Source organism: Balaenoptera borealis (genome assembly GCF_965194805.1).
Source record: "Balaenoptera borealis genome assembly, chromosome: 8".
NCBI lineage: Eukaryota > Metazoa > Chordata > Mammalia > Artiodactyla > Balaenopteridae > Balaenoptera > Balaenoptera borealis.
In genome coordinates, this window is record NC_138865.1 from 13757856 (window position 1) to 13785567 (window position 27712).

The 27712-nt window shown below is 37.7% G+C and overlaps 1 long non-coding RNA gene across 1 annotated transcript in view; it reads right to left on the reverse strand.

The window, feature by feature from the left end:
• Nucleotides 1-16010: 16010 nt before the first annotated feature.
• The window catches only part of LOC309633717, a 200299-nt gene continuing 188597 nt past the window's right edge, over nucleotides 16011-27712 (reverse strand). The window contains exon 2 of the long non-coding RNA XR_014247684.1: nucleotides 16011-18357. This is a non-coding gene — a long non-coding RNA (uncharacterized lncRNA). The remainder of the gene's footprint in view (nucleotides 18358-27712) is intronic.

Sequence of the window (27712 nt, forward strand, 5' to 3'; positions counted from 1 at the left end):
TTATGTTTGTATTTTCTTCTTGCTTATGACTCAGAAGTATTGTAGTCTTTGTTAGCTGTCGACAACATTGAGTCTCTCCCTCTAGAAAGATTTTAAATGATGGCTCGTGAATTCATGTGTGTGATCACCACACAAGTAGGCTAGAGGAATTGGATAAAACCACTGATCTTTCCATTTAAACACCCAATTTACTTAGCAGGAGGCTGGAGTTCAAAGACGTTTGGAGATGTCAGGTCATCAGACTTGGCACTGGCCCAGGGATCTTCTGAGCACATACGGGTTATAGGCATGGGCTTTGGAACCAAATCAACTTGAGATTGAGCTTAAGCTCCAACACTACCCAGCTGTATGGTTTGGGGGAAGTTTTCTCGTGTCTCACCGACTGTGTCCTTATTCATAAAGAAGGAGTAATAATGGTACTTGTCACCAGTAGCATGCTGGTTAATGTTTAACAACCAGTTAAGCAAAAACAAAACCCAAACACGGGGAGGGGGAAGGGTAAGCTGGGACAAAGTGAGAGAGTGGCATGGACATATATACACTACCAAATGTAAAATAGATAGCTAGTGGGAAGCAGCCGCATAGCACAGGGAGATCAGCTCGGTGCTTTGTGATCACCTAGAGGGGTGGGATAGGGAGGGTGGGAGGGAGGGAGACGCAAGAGGGAAGAGATATGGGAACATATGTATATGTATAACTGATTCACTTTGTTATAAAGCAGAAACTAACACACCATTGTAAAGCAATTATCCTCCAATAAAGATGTTTAAAAAACAAAACAAAACAAAACAAAAAACAAAACTGAATTGTTGTCTTTGCTGATTGCTCTTAAGTAGATGGATGGTCCCACCGTGGCTAATTTCAAGCTAGCAGTGTGATGTCACTGAACATGGACTTGGGAAGAGATGCAAACCGCAGAGATGCTCTCATAAACTGGTACAAGCTGGCTCCAGCACACCACTGCCTATCACAGAAGGTGCTGGGAGGATTGAACAGCTACTGCTCTTAAAGCGCTTAGCACAGTATCTGCTAAATAGCAGGTGGTCAATAATGTTTGCAGGTATTTCCTAGTGCTCCAAACTCCTAGGAGACTGCCCTTTTCACTGTATCATGCTGCTTTTCTATAATGCTGCACACAATCTTATGAATCATGTCTGTAGTGGGATTGGGACTAGATTGACTACTGCAAGTGCAGTATTGCTTGTCCCTAGATGCTGACAGCACCCACTTAATGCATTCCTGTTGTTTTGGAATCACAGTTAAAATCATTTATCTAAGTCAGTCTGCCTGAGAGTTTTCTCCCCACTTGAATGGCATCACTCCATTCTTTATCTCCTATACTATGAGGTCAGCCTCTGGGCCTACCCCCTTCTTGGAGAGTTTTAATAGTTTTTGACAAGGAACATCTGTTCCTCTTTCTAACAGTCCTCCAGATATCTGCAGACATTGCCCCCGATGGCTTGGAGGACAGCTTGAGCATGCATGTGTGGTTCTGGTAGGCCTATATTTACAATCAAATGGCCCTTCTCTCCTAGCCAAGGGGCTATCTTGTCTAATGTATCTCAGATTATGATACAGAGTGGTTTCCAAATATCCACTCTTGTTGAGACAGCCTGTGATTCTCTGGTTCCTTGTTGTCTAAATCAGGTTATATCTACACAAATTAAAGTGTATTTAAGTCTTAGTGAGGATTATAAAGCAAAATGAATTTGTCTGTCTGCTTCTATTCTTCCATTTTCCCCCCATGTCCTTTTAGAATACTCATCCTTTTCACATAAGATGCTTAAAGACTGAATGCTGATTTTTCATTCTCAATCTTGTTGGGTGTTCTCATTATTTCCAAGCTCCTATCTGTTAAGTGAAAAGGATGGTTCTGAGCTAATCAAATAAAATGATTTCTGTTGACTTTAGCCTTAAATATGTAATTCCTTCTAGATCGTGCAGTTTAGATGATTGGAAACGTTAATATACATACCGCCAAAAGTTCCCAAGTAATAATACCAATAAATGACCACAAGCACTGTGGCAGGGGTACACAGGATGGTAGTGGGGTGTGCTCTGGCAGAGGACAGGGATTTGGGGGTACAGGTGTTCCTAAAATAGTGCAAGATAGGCATGATACCATAGTGTGACAAAAATGAGTTTTTTCCTAACTCAAGTGGAGTTAACAATACAACCCAGGCAATGATTTTCTAAAAATCTCTCTCAAACTTTTAAGTTTAAAATGATCAGAACTTTAGCTTCCTTAGTATGCAGGGCTTATTGAGCTGCGGCTCATTAGAGTCATATACAGAGAGAAAAGGATTGTGTTTTGCTGGAACAATTTCCCAGACTCTGACTTTAGTAAGATTCTGTATCATATTTTTCTGGGCAAAACAGCTACTAGAACAAACCACCGTGTGCCAAGTGGGTAGTAATTCCTGAGTTTGGAAGAGTCAGCTGACAGAGGTATTCCATGTATAGTCTATCTTTTATGAAGTTCTAGATTCTTCCCAGTAAATGGAATTTTGCATACTCCATAAATACCTGTTAGTGTCACTGATTTCTTTGGGTGGTGTATGTCACTAGATTCACATCTTTTGTAGGGACTACTTGGATTTTAGACATTTTGTACCTTACTTTGTCCTTTCAGTGTCTCTCATTTGACTCAGAAGAGAAAAGGCACTTATATCTGCACACTCAGTGGATGTTCTGCTGAATCTGTTTTATTGGGGATATTTCTGATTGTAGATTTCTCACATGGACACTTTCATTTACTGAACCAATCTATCAACCAAGGGTATTGATTGAGCACCCCTGTTATAAGGCAGCAGGCTGGGGTTGGTTCCAAAAACAATAATGCATTATATATCTGTCAAAGGCCTTTCTGGCAAAAGAAAGCTCTGAGCACACAATCTTATTTTATTCTCTCTGAGAGAGATTAATGGAAAATAGATTCAGTTCCATCTTTGCATCTATTCACACAAGCCCAAAGATGCTTTATGACCTGCTCAAGGTCATGCAGAGAGTGAGTGAAAAACTGACATCTTATATCATAATCAAGAGGTAAATTAAGTGGTCACAGAGGACTTTCAAGTCACGGGCCAATGTAAGACCTAGGATTTCCTTTATGCATATGCTGGAGAACTGGTTTCAGCAAAAACAATTTGTGCAGGAGGTAATCTGATTATTGACACTATCAATCTTCACAATGCAAGGTCAGCATTGACTTTCCACTTGGCCATTCTCAACAGCTGGGCAAGGTAAGCATAATCACAGGCAAATTTCAACTGTTTTGTCTCATTCAAATTGTGCTTACCTACACGGGTTCTTCAAATACAAAAAGCTGCTGTTTCAGAACTTCTCAAGCATATCATAATTTTCACTTCTCAGAGCTGAGATCTTCTGATTAGAACTTGACAAGAACAAGACTTTGACCTTCAGTCCACTGAGGGGACAATGTGTGTTTGCATTTATTTTTAAAATGCTGAAGTAGAGGTTGAGTTGACAGCAACCACTGACCTTGAGAAAGTATTGGGATCTTGTTGTCTTGTTATCCGAAAGAGAAGAAGTTAAATCATAAAAAACCAAACCAAACCAAATCAAACATTGAAGTCATATCTCATAAACACCCATTTAATAATTTACTTTGAAATGCAATAATTGCTAGTTGTCATGATTAAGTGGGAAAGCCTTGTGTGGTAAGGTGGGAAGAGGTGGTATGCTTAGCCATCTCGCTAAGGGTCATACATTTCCACTTCGTTGCATGTCTGGTGATCTTTGACTGGGTGTGCACATTGCGAATTTTACCTTGTTGGGTGCTGGACATTTTTGTATTGCTTTAAATACTCTTGGCCTTTATTTTGGCGTGCAGTTAAGATACTTGGAAACAGTTTAATCTTTTGGAGTCTTGCTTTTAAGATGGGATCAGAACAGCACCATTCCCCACTACTGAGGCCAAATGATTCTGAATACTCTATGCAATGCCCCACGAATGATAAGATTTTCCAGTCTGTCTGGTGAGAACAGAAACGATCCCCAGACCTGTATAGCTACTGGGTACTGCTTCCTCTAATCCTTCAAATAGTTCTTTCTCCTGGCCTTGGGTAATTTCCTCACATGCATGTATTGGAGTGATGGATCCAGCAGGTTGCTCTGGAGATCTCTGGGGTTCTCTCTGGGTAGAGAATTTTGATACTCTCTACACAGTCTTCTCATTGGTGTTATATCCCGGGAACTCTGGTTGCCTTATTCTCCCAGACTCCTAGTTCTATCTGCTCAACTCAGGGAGTCTGCAGGTCTCTGCCTGGATTCCCCCTCCCTGCACTGTGGCCTGGAGACCCTGGAGGCAGGAAGCTGGGGCAACAGTAGGGCTCATCTCCTCTGTTCCCTGTCTCCCAGAGGTCCCTACCCTTCTTTGCCTTTTGTACAGTGTTTTGAAAGGTTTTGTTTCATATATATATACATATACATATATACGTATATATATATATGTTGTGTTTGTGTGCAAGTGTGTATGTGTGTGTGATGTTGTTTCAGGTGGCAGGGTAAATTGGGTCCCTGTTATCACATCTTAGCCAGAAGTAGAAGTTTGTGTTGATTATGAGTGGTAGAAACTGCAACCAATAAATCAAGTAAAGCTCTTGTCAAAGAACAATAGAGGCTGGGCCAGGGAATATCATTCATGACAGCTAGCTCTTGGGAGCAGCCAGATCAGACCAGGGGATGGGCTGACGTAAAGAAATAGGTGTCCAGATACTTGAGTGCTCGCTAGAAATGAAGTGTGTTTGTATAACATTTCTCCTTTGGCCATGATTTTTCTTTTCCTTAAAGTGGCAGTGCTCTTGAGTTACCAACCAATATTTATAACCCACTTATTGGAATATTAATACAGTGCAATTCTTTGCAAAATACCAATATCTGGCATAAGAGATATCTATCGTTACAAAAAAGATCTCTCCCAATTTAGAGGAATTACTTTTTTTTTAATCTGATGCAGGAATATAGCAGATCCTTACAAGCACAGTTTTGCACTTAATACAGAAGACTGCTTGTCAAGGAGAAGCTTGTGAGAGATTGTTGTAGGCTTCCTTTACTCTTTTTAAGATTTGATCCTGGGACTTCCTTGGTGGTGCAGTGGTTAAGAATCCACCTGCCAATGCAGGGGACACAGGTTCGAGCCCTGGTCTGGGAAGATCCCACATGCCACGGAGCAATGAAGCCCGTGCGCCACAACTACTGAGCCCGCGTGCCACAACTACTGAAGCCCGTGTGCCTAGAGCCCAAGCTCCGCAATAAGAGAAGCCACAACAGTGAGAAGCCCACTCACCACAACAAAGAGTAGCCCCCGCTCGACACAACTAGAGAAAGCCCACAAGCAGCAATGAAGACCCAAAGCAACCAAAAAAAAAAAAAAAAAAAGGTTTGATCCTCACTCACCAGTTGAGAAACTACATCGGTTTTTTTCTTTCACTTCTATTCATTTTTGCCTCATGGATTTTGATGCTCTGTTGTTTGGTGTATACACATTGAGGAATGCTAAGTGAATTGACCCATTTATTATTGTGTAATGACTCTCTTTGTCTCTAGTAATTTTCTTTGCTCTGAGGTCTACTTTATCTGATATGAACATAACCTCTTCTGCTTTTCTTTAATGCTTGCATGATATATCTTTTCCCATCCTTTTACTTCCAACCTACTAGGTCATATTTGAAGTGAGTTTCTTTTACACAGCATATAGTTCAGTCATGTTTTTTATAATCCACTCTGACAATCTCTGGTATATTTAAACCATTTACAGTTAAATTTATGATATGCTAGGGCTTAAGTCTGCCATTTTATTTTTTGTTTTCTGTTTGTTTCCTCTGTTTCTCATTTCTCTGATCTTTTCTTGTCCTCCTTTGAGTTTCTTGAACTTTTATTTTTAGAATCTACTTTATTTGTCATGATTGTGAATATACCTCTTTGCATAATTTTCTTAGTGATTGCTCTAGACATTACAATATACATATATAACTGTATATGTTATACATATACATATACAATATACATATATAACTGTATATGTCACAGTCTACTGGTAATGAAGTTTTACCACTTCAAGTGAAGTGTAGAAATCATATTTTCATTTAGGTATCTTTACCCTCTCTACTTTAAAAATATAGCATTTTTGGTATTTCCTCTTCATACACTGAGTGCCACATTGGGTGATACTATATTTTTCTTCAACCATCAAATATAGTTTTAAAAACTCATGAGGAGAAGGGTAGCCTACTTTACTGAGCCCTATTTTGACCCATTCTTTTGGTCTTTCTTCCTTTATAGATTTCCATGTCTCCTCTGTTATACTTCCTTTCTGTTTGGAGAACTTCCTATAATCGTTCTTCTTTGTTTGCTAATGACAAATTCTCTTAGCTTTATCTCCTTTGAGCATGTCTTTATTTCCCCTTCATTACTGAAGAATATTTTTGCTGGATATAGAACTTAAAGGTAGCAGTTCTTTCTGTCAGTGTTTTAAAAATGTTGTCCTGCTTCCTGTTGGCTCCATGGTTTCAGATGAGAAACCTACTGCCATTCAAATCAGGGTTCCCCTATATGTGTCCTTAATTTCTAGCTGTTTTCAAGATTTTTTTCTTTGTTTTCAGTTTTTAGAAGTTTGATTATAATGTATCTTGACATGGATTTCTTTGAGTGAATACTGTTTGGGGATTGCTCAGTTTCTTGAATTTGTAGGTTTAGGGTTTTTACAAATTTGGGAAATTTTCAGCTATTATTTCTGTGAATATTTTTTCAGCTTCACATTTTCCCCCTGTCATTCTGGAACTCTGATGACATAAGTGTTAAATCTCTTGTTACTGCCCCTCAGGTTTCGGAGGCTCTGTTTTTATATTGTTTTGGTTTGTTTGTTTGTTGCTTTTTTGGCGGTCTACCTTCTTTCTTCTGTTCCAGTCAGGTAAATTCTATTGATTTGAGCTCAAGTTCAGTGATTCTTCCTTAACATTTCCATCTTACTTTTGGGTCCATGCAGTGAAGTTTTTAAGAAAAACTATTACAGTATTTTTCAGGTCTGCAGCTTCCATTTTGGTTCCCTTTTATAACTTTTTTTTTTTTCTTGAGATTTTCTCCTCATTTACTGGTTGCATGAGAATCTGTAATTTTTTGCTGAAGTATTTTTACAATGGATCCTTTAAAATCCCTGCCAGTCAATTTCAGCATCTCAGCCATCTCAGTGTTCGTGTCTGTTATTGTCTTTTCTCCTCCAGGTTGTGATTTTCCTGGTTCTTGATATTTATGTCTTTTATTTTAGCAGAAAGTTACCCTGTTTAATTTAGAACACACATCCTGGTCTGCTTTGTGGGCTGTAATACTGATAACACTTTAGTTTTAAGAAAGAACGGACCTAGGGCTCTGCCTTTATTAGGATCTGAGGGTGAGGTATCTAGGGTTTCTCAGGTTCACTGTCTGAGATACATGGCAGATAAAAAGAAAACCCAAGGAACTCACTACCATGCCCTTTCTTAAGTCCTAAGGTCCTCAGTCAGTCTGCCCTCATGGCCACCTTTCAGAGGTTTTCTGTTTGTTTTGTTTTTTATGATTGTCTATCAGATTATTTCCAGGATTTTTTTAGTTGAACTTAGAGGAGAGGAACAGGGAGAAATGGGTCTACACTTTCTTTTCCTGAACTGACAGTTTCATCAGAGTCTTTTGCCGTTTAAATTTAGGAAAGAACCCTTGCTTTTTCTCTATTCTTGGCTCAGACTGATGATCTAACAGTTCATTTAAAGGCATAGTCTGAGAAGACAATTTCTAGTTTAGTTCAACAGTTATGGTACACACTGTGTATGCACCAGACATTATGCAGGTTCCTGACATTTCAACATTTAGAGGAAAAACAACCTCAATTCTAGCCAGGGAGACAGACATGGCAACAAATAGCTCAAGGTCACTGAGTTGACTGGACTTGAGTTGAAGTTTGTATAAAATGTGACAGGAAAATAAATGGAGGAGGTAATAGTGTGTGGTCAGGAAAGCAGGGAGCCAGAGAGAAATCCAGAAAAGAGAAACTATGATGTGGGCCTTGATGGATAGGTAGGAATTCAACTGACAGTAAATTAGGGGATAACATTCTGAGGAAAGAACACAGCATGAGCCAACATGTAGAATGTAATGATACCTGGCAGTGTGGAAACAGTTGAGTAGTCTAATTTTTCAGAAGTAAAGGGCTTATGGGCTTAGATCAACTCAAGTTTAGAGAATACCTACCAGATTGTAAAGGGCCTTCCATTCGGGATTAGGAGTTTGAAAGTTGTTCATAAAAAAATGGGAGCTACTGGAAGGCTCCTAAGTGGAAACTTAACAGGATCACCTGAGCATTTTAGAAAGATTCTGATACCAATGCGAAAAATAAGTGATTAGAGATGTAATTGGAAGTTTTATTCAAAAAGATGTTGTACATACACAAGGCAAAGATTCAAATAATGCAGAACGTATAGAATAAAAACTCCCCCTTCCCCCTCTCCTGGTTAACCCCCAATCTTCTCCTAAGAGAACCCTAATTGAGATTGTTGTGTATATTTCCATGCATCTTTCAGCACACACGTGTGCACATGTGCACACACACACAAGCACATCTTTAAAATTTTTATTCTTTCCATTTTTAAATTTTTTTGGACTTCAGGTGCAGAGGGTTGAATTAATCATTTCCTTCCGTTTATGGCATACTGTCATTATCACTGGTCTGTATAAGGCACCTTTAGATATTTCTCCCCTTTGCCATTAAATCCATTCTCTCATTTCCTCCCCATGGGCACATGCTCCAAGGACTTTGATATATGGCCTTGAATTTATATGCACTCATAAAATATTTAATGTTGTTTTTCATGTGTCTCCAGTTTACATAAGGGATACCTATCGTTTCTTTTTCTTGCAATAAACTACATTCACTGTGTATACATCTAGTTTGTATCATTTAACAGTTGCATGGAATGTTAAATGCATCTACCACATTTTATTTCATTATGGGCACCTGGATTATCTTCAACTCCCCAGTATAATCAACAACTCTGCAATAATTCTTCTCATTTTAATTTCTTTATGGATTTATATGAGAAGTTCTCTGGGATATATTCCCAAGGCTGAGATGTCTGGTTGTGTGTATATACAGTGAACATATACTTAATTTCACAAGGATTGACAGAGTGCTTTCCCAAATGGCTGCTCCAGTTTATTCTCTCCTTTGCAGCCTAGAAGATTCCTGTCTAAACACTCCTTGCCAACATTTAGTATTATATGATGGACCTAAAGGATTCTTTTATTTTGAATTTGTCTGATTGCTAGAGAATTCGAACATTTCTTCCCATACTTGATGGAGCTAAAAAAATCAGAGAAAAGCAAACTCATATTTACTGAGCTCCTAATGTGTGTGTGTGTTACATGTTTAATACTTCCTATCAATTTGTGTTGAAGGCATTACTGTTATCCTCATTTTCAAGATGAGAAAGCCAAGTTTTAGATGATTATGTCAATAGTGTAAATTCACACAGCGCTCCCTTTGTAATCTGCCGTCTGACCCCAAAGCTCATAATTAACATCATTCATTACACTGGGCACTAGAATGCTTATTGAAGAGGTTAAATGGAATTTTTTTCCCCTCTTAGCAGAAGCAAGGGAATTAGGTGGAGGAAATGAATGCAACCGCATAGTTTTACAATTTCCCCTAAGAAAACAGAAATTGCCAACATGACTTTAAGTAATGGGCAAGTAAGTCTGGTTGGGCTGACATCTCACTTTGGGTTCTGAGCCACTAAAATTCATTCACGGACACTCCCTGTATCTGCTCTATGCATGGTATTGTGAAGAGACTGTGAATGCTGGTGAAATAAATTAGAAATGAACCTTGCTTTCAAGGTACTTTCTATCCAGCCAAGGATTAAGTGAAAATAGCCACAATTCTAAGCAGATGCAGTAAAGTGGAGGCACTGACTCAGTCCTCCATAGGCATCCAGTGTCAGACATCAAGGCCCAGTGCGTGCAAGACCAGGTGGGGATCGCCTTCAACTATCTGTGTTGTTTTCAGTACATTCTGACTAAAAGAAACTTTCTGGTGTTGTAAGAAACATATAGAACAGATGTTGGAGAGGGTGGAACTTTTATTTAATAAAAATTCTAGGGCCCTAAAGATGCTGAAAATAAATTTAAAAAGCTAAGACTGTGATGCATTTAAGGCTAACTTGATATTAAGGCAAAAAAAAAAAAAAAATTTGGATTCCCCCCCTGCTTCCCTGAAGTGTTTGGCCCAGCATACTGCCCTAAGCCAGCTTGAGTGAGTGTTCTATAACAACCTGAAATTGACAAAGCCTCACTGAAAAAGTCCACCTTGCCCCTCAGTTCACCAGCCTGCCTCTGACCCCCAAGGCATGCACTTTGGCCAAGACTCCCCCAGCTCAGCCCAGTTGACCTGCTGCAGGAAAGGACTACCCTGGACAGTCCAGAGGGATAAATTATTGCAAACTGGGCTCCTATCAGATCAGCAAACTGCTCTGATATTCAGCACCCCACATCCTTTCTCTCTCTTCTCCAGTGAACTTCAGAGATGTTAAAGCAGTTATCAGGGAGAAAAAAGATTGTTTCAAAAATTCCCCGAGGAACATGTGCCCCTTTTTAGCAGCTTTCAGTGAGAGAGTGTTGCCCAACATCAGAGATTTTGAACATATTCACACAACTTCGAAAAGTAGGGATTATTCCCATTTTGCAAATGAGAAAACTGAGGCTTAGAGAGGTGACGTTACTTGATTGAGTTCACCAAGCAACTCAGTGGCACATCTAGCCATTGAACTCAGGCTTCCTAAGTCTAAAACCCATGTTTTTAAGCCCATCACTTTAATATAAAGTATGGAAAGGAGGAAAACATTGGACTTTATTACAAAGTCCAGCTCATGAGGCATCTAAACCTGGAAAAATAGAAAATCATACAAGGAAAAAATGTAGTAAAAATGGACCAGAAGAATGGAAACAAGGGAGATCACCAATGAGAACATGCCCCTCCCCCTCCACATTTTTTTTTTAAGTATTTAATAAATTGTTCGGGGTTGGTACAGATGGCTTTTCTATTCCAGGGGGACCAAAGCAGGGATTGGTTTTAAAAAAGGCTATTAGATTAATGGATGAAATATACTGCAGTCCTAAATAACTTGCATCATTTCATTATTTACAAATACATTGAGGCTATGTATTGCCAGGTCCATGACATAGGCTCTTTGCTGGGAACTGGGGTCTCCTGGGTCAGCCCAGTAATGGTTTTGGGTGCCTCCAAACCAATCCATCTCAGGCACTCATGACATTTATAAGAAAGTTAAACAAACCTTTGGCCCTGTTAAAGAAACTCTCAAAGTAGAAAATATAAATATACTATATTTACATATACATCTACAAGGGAAAACAGGAACAAGTTAAAAAATGCACATATACCATCCTGGGTGGGGCAGCTACAGGATGGTGCAGTTGAAGAAGAAATTAAAGAATTTTCCAGCACCACGGGTTAAGAACTTTAGAAGTTGAGATAACCAGAATTTTTGTTTGGGGAACAGTGGATGGTTCTGAGTCCAAAGAAAATGAAAATTTAAGGCTGTATTGTATGATCTTGTTGATCACATCAGTGAAAGTTGCAAACGGGAAGAAAAGAGCAAGACAGGTGAAGGGCAGAGGGATCATAAATGTAGTCAGCCAAAGGGTGAAATTATTTGCAACTGAAGCCTGTCTCCAAGGCATGAGGTATTTGAACAAGTGAAATGTTTGCTTGCCTCAATCTGTACACAGGATAAATTTAATAAATAGATGGTGATGCAGTCTTTTGGAAGTGAACCAGTTCCTGTTTTAATCAGCTAAGCATCTCCTTTGGACAAGAGTGGAGGAGAGAGGGAGCTGGCTTTCTTTCCTGTGTCTAAGCAGTTTTGAAGTATCCTCAAGACTCCTTTGTTTCCTCGCTTATCTTATTCTCTTCTTCCTCTTTCTTCCAGATCACATTTTTTTTTTTTTTACTTTAAAAATATTTTCACGCATTGGTGACAAATTTACAGGACTATATCAGACTCTTCACCATCCAAGTTATCTAAATGGAGAGGGGTTCTGAATATTATGCATATTAAAGCACTACCCTGTTTAATATGCAGAAAAGAAATAAAGAAGTGTCAGGTCCATCCTTTTCTTACTCCTCTCTCTTTTTCCTCTCTCCCTCCCTTCCTCCTCCCATCCTTTCTCTTGCCTTCCTCCCTTCCTCCATGCTACACATTAGGAGGACAAAGTTATAGTTTCTACCATTAAGGAAGCTTATGTTAAGTAGGGAGAGAAAGAGGCAAACTAATATTAAGATCCACTCTAAAAAGTGCTGTAGTAATAGGAATGTACAAGTTATGTGGGTACACAGAAGAAAGAATGATTATTTCTACCTGAGGGTAAAGCATCCATTTAAACCGAAAAAGGAATTAGTTACATGGATAAACAAAGAGAAAAGGACATAGCAACCAGATTTAAAACTAGGGAAGACTGATGAAGCAACTTCGTTCAATTTTCACTTTTGTTGTGCTTTTCATTTCGCATCTCACACACTAATACATATGAGGCAGTAGAGAGTAGTGGTGGAGAGTGTGGATTGGATCCAGTTTGCCTGGCTTCAAATTCCAACTCTGCTCCTTACAGGAGTGTGATTTGGAAAAGTCGTTTAACCTCTCTGTGCCTTGGTTTCCTGATCCATAAGATGAGAGATAATAATGGTAACTACTCACGGATTATGATTGTCAAAGTTAATAGCAAATATATAGGGAGCACTTAGAAGTGGTACCTGGCACATAGTAAGCTATTGTTATAAGAGTTTAATCAATAAAATCATAAGTGCTGTGCTAATGATTAAATTTGCTAATTTACAGTGCTGTGTTGATTAAATTGGATTATTCTTTTTACCATCTGGCTACTTGCTGGAATGAGATCTTATGCATTGCCATTAACCAGTGCCTAATGCATCTGACAAAGTCATCAAGTTGTTTAAATTAAGAAAGTATAGAATGCTAAAGAATTTGTACCATCTTCTAAAAAATAATGAATGTGAATTCCATGGGGTTATACTTGTTGTAAAAGTGATTTGACCTCAAGATATTACATCTGTGGACCGTGACATATACAACCAAGAGTGAGGTAGTCCCATCCCATACCCTCACCAAACATGGAATTCTCAATCCACCAATGTTGATGTCTTGGCCTCAGGTTTTTGGAAGGTGGACCAAATATAGTGATTCTACTGCAGTCATGCTTTTGAGTGTTTTTGGTCTCTCCAGTGATTGAAGAATGTCCTGTCCTAGCTTTTTATCTTATTTGGCCAAATTCATTCAATTCCTAGCTTTTATTTACTTAGATTTCTTTACTTATATAGAAATATTAATTTTGCTCTAATAATATTTAATGCTATCATCCATATGAAACAAGAAAATAATAATACTCCCAAAGTACTTTTATGTATAGAATGCCTTTTGTTGTTTACCACAAACTTGAGAAATGGTAAATTTTATGACTTCTATCTATCAGATGTTGAGAATTACATGGCTTAGATGATTTTACTTTTTGGGTCCTTTTTTGGGGGGCTGTGAAATTTGAGCCAAATTTCACAGCCAACAAAGTTATTCTTCATGACTAATTAGATTATTATTGATGGAATTTCAGTATAGTGAAGTGATTAAGACATCAAAGGAGTTTGAACAGTGTCTAGTGTCTAGTGTTTACACTAGACACTAGTGGTAACATTCAATAAGTACTTTAAATGCAGTATTTAAAAAAGTAGAAGTAGCTTATAGTAAAAGACAACTGTAAAATGAGATTATTAAAATAAAATATATTAAAAATATTGAGTACAATGTACCAGGTGTGGGGAAATAAATATTTTACATGGCTTTTCTTATTGAATCTTCATAACATAGGTAGGAGTTATTGTAATCCCTGTTTTATAGATAAAGAAATGGATGGTTAGAACAGCTATATAAATTGTCAAAACTCATATAGCTGGTACATAGCAGGTCTCTGATTTAAAAGCAGAAAATAGGTACGTTGGTCAGGGTATTAATGTTTGATTGGGCATTGACTTCGGCTCAAAGGCCCTGGCTACCAAAATCAAAAAGGGAAATAAGCTGTGTCACTTTTTCTTTTTTTTTTTTTGCTGTTTATGGTGTTTCTATAAGATAACTTCCTTACTTGTTTATTTTTCATTAGATCTGTATAGAACTGTATTTCTTTTAAAATAAAATTGTCCTTTCATTTTATATGTGCAAACATTTTACTAAGAATAAGTAGCCTCAGTTTGGGCTAATCAATGTGTAGATTTGTATACTTATACCCTCTGTGAAGACTTCCTGGTTTTGACATTCCTCAAGGAAGAACCACCCAAAGACTTTCTGTCTTTCAACTGCGGAAAATTCTCTGACTGTAGGTTGAAAAACACATCTGACATCTGTTTCAGAAACTGTCTTCTTTAATTCACCTTACCTTAAATACGAACTCAACTAAGTTGACTGGTATTATTTCGTCAAAGAAATGTGGCCCTCTGATATCCTCTATAGATAGGCAAAACGACATTAAGCTCCAGGAAAGGACACTACAGTCTACATAAACCTGTCTCAGGCTTTAGCCTTTAGTTTAATCCTTCCTTAGCCTTTAAGGTGTCTTGTGGTCACTCACTTAATGCCACTTTTCAATTTGACACAATTGGAAAATACTATGTGAATAAGTAATAAGCTTTTCTTTGATGGAAATATAATCTATTTAATATTTCCAACAGGTTTTGGGTGGAAAAGTTCCCTTTGCAAGTAGGGAAAAAAACTAAGTTATTTCCACAGAACTGCAAAATTAAACAAAAGGTGACAGTCTCTTTAAGGAGAAACTTCTAGAATCCACAAGTGTACTTTAATTTTCATTAGTGAGAAAACCCTTGAATAGTCTGTGCGAGAGCTGTGATCTACATAAAAGAGAAAATACAGAATTTTGAAAATGTGACTTGTTTTATTTACTAAGGAAGCATTTGTAGCTTTGAAAAAGAACATGCATCTTTTTTATTCCTAGTAATTTACTAGTGAAAAGTACAAAAGAAGAATTCAATATAAAAAATTAAAGTTGTGTTACAAGTAATGCTTTAGGCTTCTAGCTTGCAGATAACTTCTTCCATTGTTGACACATTTTTATCATTGGCCGTTAAGGTCATTATAAGAAATACCATATGGAACATAATGATTTCACTCTAGGGATATGGTTCTAAAGCAGTGGTCAACAGCAGGGACTTAATGGACAAATAGGCCCAGTCAAGTCCCAGCGCCGCCATTTATGCTATACAACCTGGCCAAGTTCTTGAACTTCTTTGAACCTCAGTTTCCTCATCTCAGAAAAGCCTTGTAAAGTTTTTCTGAAATGTGAAGGTAGCAATGTAGACAAAGAATACTTGGATAATTCCCACTAAGTGCTCGTCATTATATTAGATAACTACATTATATGGAGTCCACTGTTGAGGAGCCATGGAAGAAATTTTTTTACATAATTCTTAACATACAATAGGAAGACACACATGTTAGATATCTATACCTCAAAGGAGACAAAGTTTTACTAGTTCCAAAAGGAATTTATCATGTGAAACTTCATTCAGGAGACATCAAGTAGCATGATGAAAATGTCCCAATGATACCTCTAAATGAGTGTAAAGTTATTTCCATAGGTCTATTTCCTGTTCAAACCTAAGGCATATGACAGGATCCCCAAATTCGTTGCAAATAATATGGTGAAAATGATTATTAGTCAATAAGCTAAGTTAGTGTGATCTAAGTATGTCATATTTTATGCTCTAACTTGTTATAACTCTTATGTACTTAAAATGCCTAGAGTGGTATATAGACAGCACATCCTTTAGTTTGTCTTATTTGGAGATTGTTAATCCAAGCTGGGTTTTGCAAAAGGTAAACAGTGGACAAAATATGGTAATACTCTCTGTCCTGCATTTGTGATATTCCATGGATCTGGGCTGGGAAAATTGATGAATTATGAATGCTTGACAAAGAGATAATATGCTGTTCTACTATGATAGCTAAAGTTGTTATTCCCAAATGGAAAACCATCCCATCTTTCCATGGAAGGTGGACCTCAAGGTCCCTGAAGTGGAACTAGAATGATATTACAGTGATTTGTCCATGATCAGAAGTAAACAGTGGAAAAGACCTCTGTCCCAAGTTTTTTGACTCTGGTCTAAGATCACTGTTCAACAGCACCACCATATTTAGCTGACTTAGTTGCTATTAGAGGCATTTAGTTCAAATATTTAGACTTGAATTATATAACTGTGGTAAATAGGATTCAGGACAGAACTGCTTCTTCTGTTTAATTTGTTAGAGATCTAGTATCATGTGGGTAGTAGATTTCTGAGATAACAGATCTCAGATAACAGATCTCAGATTTCTGAGATAACAGTGTATGGATTTATACGTAAGCAGTTATAAACCAAGAGATACGATGCCTAATGCATTTGGGGACCATTTTACAGACATGGCCCAACCATTATTCAGATCACTGGTTGATGTCACCTTTCTCACTGGGAAGGGGCAGAGAGAGAAGAAGGGTGTCTAGGGGACACATGATCCCATTCTCTTTCTTTTTCTCTTTTTGTTTTTTAAATTGTTTTTAGTTTAAAAAATTGGGGGCTAATTATTTCTTCCATTTCCAAATTCAGTAATTTCTACTTTTATCTTCAGTATTGCTTACCTCCTACTTGCATTAAGCTTTCTTTACTGTTTTTTTTTAAAAATAAATCCTTGAGTTAAATCTTAGTTTTTAATTTTATTTTTTTCTTTTACAATTATGAAATAAGTCAAAATCATGATTTTACTATACAGACAATTTTGGCCACATCTCCATGGGTTTTGCTATGTCAGTGTTTTATGTCATTCTCTATAGTTTCTGTAAAAGCTGATTTAATTTTCACTTTCATCTAAAAGTTACAGTAGTGAATTTCAATTTTTAGGTGGATTTAAATTTTAGAAAACTTTTATTATTATTAATTCAGATCTATTATATTCTATTCTATTTTATATTCAGAGAATGTGACCTAAATAATTTCTGTCTTTAGAAATAAATTGACAAAATCTTGAATACCTTTCTAAAGTATGTGTGATACATGACACACTTGTGTAATGATTACATAAATTTTTATGTCAAACTTTTTATTGACGTGTAACATACACACATTAAAGTACAGCAGTCATAAGTATACAGCTTAATTAATTTTCACAAAGTAAACACATACCTTGAGAAATAAATAGACCATCCCAGCACCTGAGATGCTCTCCTTGCATCTCCTCTTAGTCACAACTCCTTTTAAGGGTAACCACTATCCTGTTTTCTATTACTGTTAGGTTTGTCTGATTTGGAACTATGTTCTCTTTGGTAATGGGCTTCTTTGTTCAACATTATGTTTGTGAGATTTATCCAGGTTGCTGCATTTAGTAGTGGTTCATTCATTTACATTCCATTAAATAAGTATTCCAAAATTTATTTATACATTTTACTCAATATATTTTTGGGTTGTCTCCATTTTGAGGCTATTATGAATAGGACTGTTATTAAAATTCTTATATTTCTCTTTGGGTGCATATTAGTATAATTAAAATTAAATAATGGGCAATAGTTGCATAACTCTATGAATTCTGAATTGCCAGTTTCTTCAAAGAAGCCAGTTGGGATTTTGATAGAAATTGAGTTGAATCTGTAGATCAATTTGAAGATTAATGCCATCCTAACAGTATTTACTATTCTAACCCATGAACATGGATGTCATTCTTTTTATTTAGATATTTTAAAGTTTCTTTCAACAATGCTTTGTACTTTTCAATGTATAAATCTTACACTCCTTTTGTTAATTTTATTCCTAACTATATTATTCTTATTGATGCTATTATAAATGGAATTCCTTTCTAAATCTCATTTTCAGATTGCTAGTATATAGAAACAATTGATTTTGTATATCAAAATTGTATTTTGCAAGTTTGCTGAATTTATTAGTTCTAGTAGTTTTTAAAATTGATTAGTTAGGAATTTTTTGTATGTAAGATCATGTTATCTGCAAATAGAAATAATTTTATTTCTGCCATTGAAATATGGATGCCTTTTCTTTCCTCATTTCCCTAGCCAAAATCTATAGTACAATGTAGAATAGAGGTGGCAAGAGCAAACATCCTTGGCTTGTTCCTGATCTTAGAGAAAAGCATCCAGTCTTTCTCCATTAAGTATGATCTTAGTAGGATACAGAGGCCTTTCTCTCTGTGTCCGTGTCCCTGTCTTTCTCCGTCTCTCTGTTTTTTTCTCTCTCTTTTTTTAAAAATTTATTTATTTATTTATTTTTGGCTGTGTTGGGTCTTCGTTTCTGTGCGAGGGCTTTCTCTAGTTGCAGCAAGCGGGGGCCACTCTTCATCGCGGTGCGCAGGCCCCTCACTATTGTGGCCTCTCTTGTTGTGGAGCACAGGCTCCAGCCAGACGTGCAGGCTCAGTAGTTGTGGCACACGGGCCTAGTTGCTCTGTGGCATGTGGGATCTACCCAGACCAGGGCTCGAACCCGTGTCCCCTGCATTAGCAGGCAGATTCTCAACCACTGCGCCACCAAGGAAGTCCCTGTTTTTTTCTCTTTGACAAAGAAAATAGTGGGTTAATGTCTCTCTGTGTGTGATCGTTAATGACATCAGGTCTTCCCTTTCTTTCTCTCCCTATTGCTTCCTGTCTCACAGTATGTCATATTCTTTAAAAGGTTGAGGACAAATGGAAAGATCTAAGAAGGACCCCTATCTTACTCACATTGTCCTGACTATGAAACTATATTGAATTAGTGCTATGTTGTCTGAAGAAGGAGAATCGAATTTAAGCAGAAGGTAACCCCTCCCATAGCAATCTTGTTAAAGACTAACCCCAAATACATGGTGCTGCTCTTATACTCCCAGAAATCATGCCAAAACTGAACATAGAGTTAGGTGTGGTCAAGTATTTGTTGGAGTTAGCAAAGATGTTGTAGTGTACTGCCCAGGTGTTGGGTGTGTATTGAAATTTTCATTCTCTCAAGCTGGAGTGGGGTGGGAATTGAGTAACATTTCCAAAACTTCAGACTAGACACCACCTATCATCCTGTGCTAAGGACATTAGTTCCATTAAGCCAGTGGGTGCATATTGGAAGGGGAAGAATTTGATCTGAGCCCCAACATTAGCTAAGATCTCAGGCTCACCCCTGTGACTTTATAGTAGAAGGTCAGGGAGCATCTAAGACAACATGGTAAACAGGTTGTTTCCCTCCTGACTATTGATTATATTTGGACATGTATGCTTGAGTGTGAACGTGTTTATGGGATAAGAGAAGTTAGCTGGGAAGTATGACTTTTTTAAAACTTTACAACAAACACAGATATATGATAGAATAAAAAGAAAATTTTGCACAAATTTTAAGATAAACCATGAGGTTTCAGAACACTTTACACTTCTGGTTAACTGTTTTCCTTTTTTTTTTTTTTTCCCCACCCAGGGATAGGTGCTTACTCTCCTTTGCTGTTAGATTTATATTTGTGGAAGAGTCTAGGGAGTTTTCAAAAACAAGACTAAATTTGGACTCTATCAAAATTTTTTCAAACACTGAAAAAGGTGCTCATTTCATTGATTTAGAGAATTATTGACTGTTTAACTATTGTAGACAAGAGTGCAACACTGATTTTAATCATCACCTTATTTTTTATGCTCCCTGCTTTCCATTATATATATTTTTCAAGTACTGTATTTCATCTTACTAACATTCTCAGTGACAATAACATTTGCTTAAATTTGCTTAACCATCTTTCAGTTTTTAACCATTTAAGTATTTTTTTTTCTTTCAATAAAGCACTAATTTGTTCATTTTCTTGGCATTATGATTTTCTTGGATATAAATAATAGTGAAAAACCTTTCATTATCAACAATTATATCTTCTTCTGCTCCAGAAAGTCAAGAACTGCATTTCCTCATAATCCAAAAAACAAATAAATAAAACCCAAACCAAAACAAAATGCAGTATTTTCTATAGGGTTGAGTGGAAGAAAGTAAATTACAGAAACTTTGGTTATTGAAAGTCTGATATGGAGTCCAAAAAGTTTTGTGTTTTTCACTTTTAATTACCTATGAGTTTCACTGCTCTGAGATTAAGGTAATAAATATGTTCACTTCTGTATTTGTAGCAGTGTCTTTCAGAGTTACCTTTCAGTGACGTAGGGAAAAATAACTAATCGTAGACTTTTATCTACAATTATGTTTTTATATGCTTACAAGCTTACATGTTCATATATATTAATACATGTACAAATTTTTTTTTGCTATATGAATTCTATTTAGGAGCTTATAATGAATTAGAACATTTTCCAGAATCTCCACTTTTTTTAGCCTCATAAGTAATGATGGAGGTAAGTCTTAATGGTGGCAGTGACAGGAAAAGCCAGTTGTCTGGGGATAAGGTCTTAGGCTGAGATAGGCAGTTGGGTTTCATTAGGGAGCATGGAGCACAGAGCATGTGCCCGCTCCCAGGAATGCTTCTCATTTTCGTTTGTTCTCGGGAGGCAGCAGGCCACAGGGGCGAATGGGCAGGCTTTATCATCAGCAGCACTTGGGCTTGAATCTTCATGCTGCTTCTTGCTTGATGTGGGTTTTGGAGAAATTACTTTTATAAGCCACAGTAAGATTATCTGAAAACTGGAACTAATATGATCTACTTCCTAAATAGGGGTAATTAATTGAAATCACGTGTATAAAGCCTAGCACAGAGCAGTCATCATAGGCATTATACTTCGTAGACCAGCAACCCCTTTCTTGTAACAATTACATGTCTTATCCGAGCAAACGTGATTTCAAAGATTATCTTAACTAATATGTATCTTTAAAAAATGTATTTTTTAAGGTAATTATTTCCTTTTCAATGCAGAGTAATATGCTGAACACATTACTAAGGTTGATTTACATATTAATGTGGTTATGAGTCTTTTATTGATAAACTAACAAATTAGAAATATTATTTTCATTTTTAGTTGAGGCAGTATGCTCATTGTGTCTATACCCCATGCCCTCTTTCCTCGTCCCTTCTGCGAATCATTTGATATTTAGCTTAGTTTATAATATGCACAATGTATCAAAGCCTTCTTTTATTCAATCTAAGTATCAGTGGTCTGACTGTGTTACTTAATCCTTAAAGATTTTCACCCACAATTGCTACTAGACTTAGGAGAAATCATAACACATTAGAGAGCATCTGTGAAAGTTAAGGATGACATTTGCTCATAATCCAAAAAACCAACAAACAAAAACCAAACCAAACCAAGACAGAACATGGAGACACGTAATTAGAAGTGTTCAAAATACGAAAAAAGTAAAATGTTTAGAATCTAGTTCTTTAAAAGTAGACTAAATGTTTACGTGATATAAGGAGCAAAGAGCTACTTTGGATGCTGAAGAAAGATTTTCAGTTAAGTTTTATGTCTGCTGTAAAAGCATAACAGGCACACACACATATGAATCTTCCACACTCTTTGGGGCTATAAAGCCATGCTTTCTAATTAGATCTATAAAACTTGGCTTGCTCAGAATCAATTTTTGTTCTGAAGCAACTGATCTGTAGCAGCTGGGAGTTTCTAGCACCCTGTGCTGTTACTAGAACTACTGCTCAGAACCAGGCCCCAGGGCATGTTCTCAATCTTTCTTGCTTGGAGGGTTCTAGGTTGGATTCTTGGACAACTGTTTTTGCAGGGAAGTATAGGGTGTTCAGAGGGATTCAAATTCAGTATTTATTTAGCACTTGTTTGATGAGTGTTTTAGGGGAGATAACTCATTTAATGCTCACAAAAGTCATTGGCGTTAGGTACTCTCAGAATCTCCATTTGATAGATTAGGAAACCAGAGCAGTTTTTGCAAGGTTATATAGCTTGTTAGTAATGACAATGAGATCTGAACTCAGGCAGTTTGTAACAAGCCCATCTATATAACTACTGCCTCCTACCTAAGAAGGGGTTGCTGCCTCATACCTTCCTTCTCTGCCTTAAAGGAGAAAAATATTCCTGTGCAGGCATACCTTGTTTTATTAGACTTTGCTTTATTGTGCTTCACAGGTACTGCATTTTTCTTACAAACTGAAGGTTTGTGGCAACCTTGAATTGAGCAAGTCTGTCAGTGTCATTTTTCCAACACTTGTTCACTTCATGTCTCTGTTTCGCATTTTGGTAACTCTCTCAATATGTCAAACTTTTCCTTTATTATTATATTTGCTATGGTGATATGTGATCAGTGACCTTTGATGTCGCTATTGAAAAAGATTACACCTAGCTGAAGGCTCAGACGATGGTTAGCAGTTTTTAGCAATAAAGTATTTTTAAATTAAGCTATGTATATATATTTTAGACATAATACTAATGCATACTTAATGACTACATTATAGTGTAAACATAACTTTTATATGCATTGGGAAACCAAAAAATTCAGGCAACTCACTTTTTTGGGATATTTGCTTGAACCTGCAGTATCCCAGAGCTATACCTGTACTGCATCAGCCCCTGGAAAAGGTGTTTTTTTCATTTTATAGACATGGAAAATGATTATAAGTGTGAAATGAGGGTGACATTCTACAATGTATACTATGGTGTCATTCTAATCTCTTTCCCTTATCTCCCAAAACAAATGGTAAACATTTAGGGAAGGAAATGGTAATTTTAAGACATTTATATTTTCTTTAACATCAAGCTTAATGTCTTGAATATAGTGGGTGCTCAATGAATATTTGCTGATTTGATTTGCAGATGGGGGTGATTTTTTTTCCCTCAGGAACTATCTTTAGTTTTTTATACCCAGTTTATCTGCACTGGTACATTGGCAGGTATTTTTTTCTCAAGTTGAACTTTTTAATATGTGTTTCCACTCTTTAAATTTTGCCTTTCTATTCTAGAAATATATATTTTCAAATGGCAGGTATGTTTGGGAATTTCTACTCTTTGCAACCTTGAAGATGAGGGAAAATGAAAGAATGAGGTATAATGTATAGAAAAAAAAGATTGGATTTATATTTTGGTGAGTGAGAAAAACTAAAGCTGGGATTTGTATTGATAGAGGTGGATTAGATGATGTTGACTAGCTACCAAAATTCTTTGTGTTTTGAGCAGAGAGATGCATGAAAGCTGTTTCAATTCCTTTTATTTGGATGGGATGGAGATTTGATGGGCCTCTGTGGGGAGTTTACATAATCCTGCCTATAGGATGAAGCCAACATATGGCCAGCTCCTCCTCCACAGTCCAGGGAGGTTCCCTCTCCCTATTATGGGAAGGACCTGATTTTTTTTTTTTTTTTTTTTTTTTCAAAGCAAGGGAGATAGTCAGTTATATTCCCAAACGCTGGCTGTGCTTTGTGGGCTGCTTAGAAACTATCGCTAAGGTGTTTCCCATCCTTTCAATTCCCTGCTGCCGCATGGGTTCCTGTGGGACATCCCAGAGCAGCAGAAGGATGGGCTGATGGGCAGGCAGCTAGATTGCAACCCAGCCTCACCACCTGGCTCCGTAGCTGCTCCATCTGTCAGTTGTTCCGGGTGCTGACGAGTCCAGCAGTTCAAAGCTCCACTCAGGGCTGCTTCTGAGCATTTCTTTATCCCCCAGGGACCTGATATTCTGGCCAGGGAGAGGAGATTGGAGCCAAGCGCTCCTCAGCCCAGCAGCCGAGGGGGTACGGGGTTGGCAGCCACAAGGCCCCATGCTGTTCTGCTCCTTAGGAATTTGCATAAGAATTGTTGTGCTTATTTCTGTTCATTTTACCATCTTCTTTTTTCATGATGCATCTGTGTCAAGTTTGGAATGAATTAGAAATTTACAATCCAATAAGGATTGTAAATTTATTTCAGTAATGGCACAGATAAGAAAGCAGAGTGTTTACCTAGTAAATCTGACAAGAAGAAAACATTATCAGTGTGGGAGGATGATTAGCATAGCACATACAGGGAGGTCCCTTTCTAGAGGACTGGGAAACAAAATTGACACTTAGGTTGATGTGTGTGTTGTCCATTTCCAAATCCATCTTGAACAGTCAAGTTTTAAGGCTTTGGATTACCAATCCGTGTTGTAGCTGCACAGCTCAGGCAGAGGAACAAATGATGTTCCTGTGTTGATTTCCTATTTGTACATAACAAACTACCACAAACTTGGCTGCTTAACCCACGCACGTTTATGACCTCACAGTCTCTGTGGTTTAGGAATCCAGGCTTGGCTTAACTGGACCTTCAGCTCAGGGTCTCACCTGGCTGCAATCCAAGTGTGAGTTGGACTGTGTTTTCATCTGAAGGCTCAACTGGTGAGGCATCTACTTCTGAGCTCACTCATGTTGTTGCAGAATTTATTTCTTTGTAATTGTAAGACTTAGGGCCACAATTTCTTGCTGACTGGCAGTCAGAGGCTTCTTAAGGGCCCAGCCTGGCCCTTAAATATCTCCACCATAAACATCATGCCAGCTTTCTACCTCCTATTCCTGAATAGAGGGGACTGCAAGAACCCAGAAGAGGGCAGAGCCACAAAAGATGGAAAGAGATCCCTGCATGACTGTGTGGAACAGAGCACGGCCCTGTCCACCTGTATTGGACAGAGACTTGTTCAAAACATGAACTATTATGGTGTTAAGTAAATTATTGAAACAAACAAACAAAATTCTGTCATTGTGCCTTAATACAAGTTTCTTTTTACATGTTCAGATTCAAAGATCTCTGGGAAGGCCCTCACCTCAAAGCACTTGGGTAGAAATGCCTAAAATTCCATTATTAAGCATTCATTTCTTAAGTGTGATCATTATCTTGTTCATAGCATCTTTCAAAACTAAAATACTCTGTGAAGGAGAAATGCATACATCTTTAAATATCAGTGTACCTGACAAGAGAAATGATAGTAACTCCCGAGAGAAAAGAAGGATGAAAGAGAGGCAGAAGAGGGGCAGATAGTAATCTATTTTACAAACGTTTGTTGAGTATCTCCTAGGTGGCAGGCACTATGCTAGGCTTGGAATATAAAGAATACTGTGCCTCAGTCTCCAGGGGGTTAACCTTTTACTATTTCAGAAGTGAAGCAGCACCTTACACTAAATGTGTACATCTAAGTAGTCATGATTCTTTATCCCCCACAAAGCTGTTGTTAAATAAATGTGTCTTTTTATTCATATCATCTCAAAATCAAGGAAATATGCCATGTCCTGAGGCTTCTCATACAGTGTTTCAGTTAATCCTCTTGATGACACTGTGATAAGATATTATTAAGCCCATTAACTCTTACTCATCCTTCAACATCCAGTTAATTTTCTGGAAAATTTATCTCACCTCCCACATTAAATTACTTTCCCTTATTAATGACTCTTACAGTGGCATGCATCTTATCTCCCCAGGACCTCAAAAAGTTGCAATTATATTGGTGGGATTATTAAATTTACTTTTATCTTCCTTACCATACTGCAAAATGCATGAGGAAAAGGACCGTGGCTACTTTTGCACTCTTTTAAAATCTATTACATACAGGACATCATTGACCTATAGTCCATGTTTGTTGAATGGATGAAGAAATATGTAATCGACTTATTAGCTTTCTAATATTGTGGAAAAAGCAAGGTTATCTCTCAATGACACCTGAGTTGTTTCCATGGAGTAACTGCTACTTGACTGCATTTTCTTGTCCTGTAGACCACTGACCATCGACTCAAATCATGGTCTGACCACCCAGACATCATGGAGAAACCCGGGAGAGGAGCTCACACTTCACTTCAGCTACTCATTCCTTTAATCACCATTATATCTCTTGTAGATAAGTCAGGTTTTAAAGAAGGTCTGGACAGTGAGAGGGTATTTTCATAACAGCAGCAACACAAACAAATTAGAATCAACTAACAGCTCAGATCTTAAAAGTCTTTCCATCACTGTTCCTTAATTTTTCAGTGGCCACATTTTCCCTAAGTGCTTACCACTTGAAAAGTCACAGTCTCTTCCCACCCACTTCCTCCCTTTCTTGGTCATTGCTCTGGCATATCAATGTACCTTTTTCTTTCTCTCTTTATTCCATTCTATTTCCAGTCCTCAAGGCCTCTGGGCTTTACCTTCTACTTCCTCAGGGAGCTAATTTCCTAAGAAAGCTCTATTGTCCACCCAAGGGTGGCTCTGGTGCTGATAATATTTTGATTTCTTCCTCACACACATGCATTATCTCTTTCTACTTCAACAGAGAGCCATCAAGACACTCATGAGTTGCACCTCCAATGCCCGTGTTCTCCTCACATGATCCATGACTATTTGTGCAGAATCACTTGAGAGCTTTATAAGTACAGATTCCTGGGCTCCAATGCATTACTACTGAATCCAAGTCTCTGAGAATGATCCTAGACTCTCCATTTTCAACAAGACCCCTAATGACTATTATATACACTGAAGTTTGATTTAAAAAAACAAACAAACTGACTTCGGAGAGTCCTATCTTGCTGTCACTCCACTCCTCACTCCACTCCTCACTCCACTCCTTACTCCACTCCTCACTCCCCTGAGTTCTGAAGTCAGCCCCATCATTGTATTCACCGTCTTTGTTTCATTTTTATCTTTCAAGCATCCCCAATATAACAACTTATTATATTGCCCTCTCTATACCACTTCTAAAAGTTAAACTTCTATTCAACTGGTTCCTTTCTATGAATAAGTGAACAAACATAAATCTCTCTCCTCTTAAGAACCGAAACAACCTTCCTGACCTCTGCCAACCACCATCAGCCTTATTTCTCTCCTTCTACTCAAAGAAAAATGTCTCAGGGGAATTGCCTACATTCACCATCTTTTTTTTTTCTGCACATCCCATTCCCTCCTCAGCCCACAGTTTTCCAAACTGTTATAAAAAAAACAAAATCTCTAAGCCAGATAAATATTATTTTTCAGTTCACGTTTTAATTGATACTTTAACTTCTTTGCATCTGTGACAACCACTCTTGCCTACTTCTACTTGTATTCGTTTGGTTCTATTGTCCCTATCTTCTTTATGGTTCTTCTTGCCTTAAGGGGGACTAAATATTTGGACTAATTAAGGCTCAGTCCTAGACCTCTTTCCATTTCCACTCTAAGACTGGTTTCCCCAGGATTAGCATGTGCTGTATTTGCTAAGGAGTGTTCTTGGGATCAACACCTGTGGACAGGAGAAGGACGTCAGGTTTGGTTGAGGGAAAAGCTGAGCTGTGATGAAAGCTGAGACAGGTTGGGACCCGAGACCCTTTGCTGCAGTGCTGCAATGCTAGCACCTGGACAAACTTCTCCTTGAGCAACAAAATACAAAGAAACTATATGGAACTGAAAAGAACTGCATTCATGCACAGTTGGGTTGCAGTTCTGGGGCAATTTCTGGACAAAAGATACAAAGTGAACAAAAAACCCAACTGCCAATTTTTTGTTGTTGTTAACATCTTTATTGGAGTATAATTGCTTTACAATGGTGTGTTAGTTTCTGCTTTATAACAAAGTGAATCAGTTATACATATACATATGTTCCCATATCTCTTCCCTCTTGCGTCTCCCTCCCTCCCACCCTCCCTATCCCACCCCTCTAGGTGGTCACAAAGCACTGAGCTGATCTCCCTGTGCTATGCAGCTGCTTCCCACTAGCTATCTATTTTACATTTGGTAGTGTATA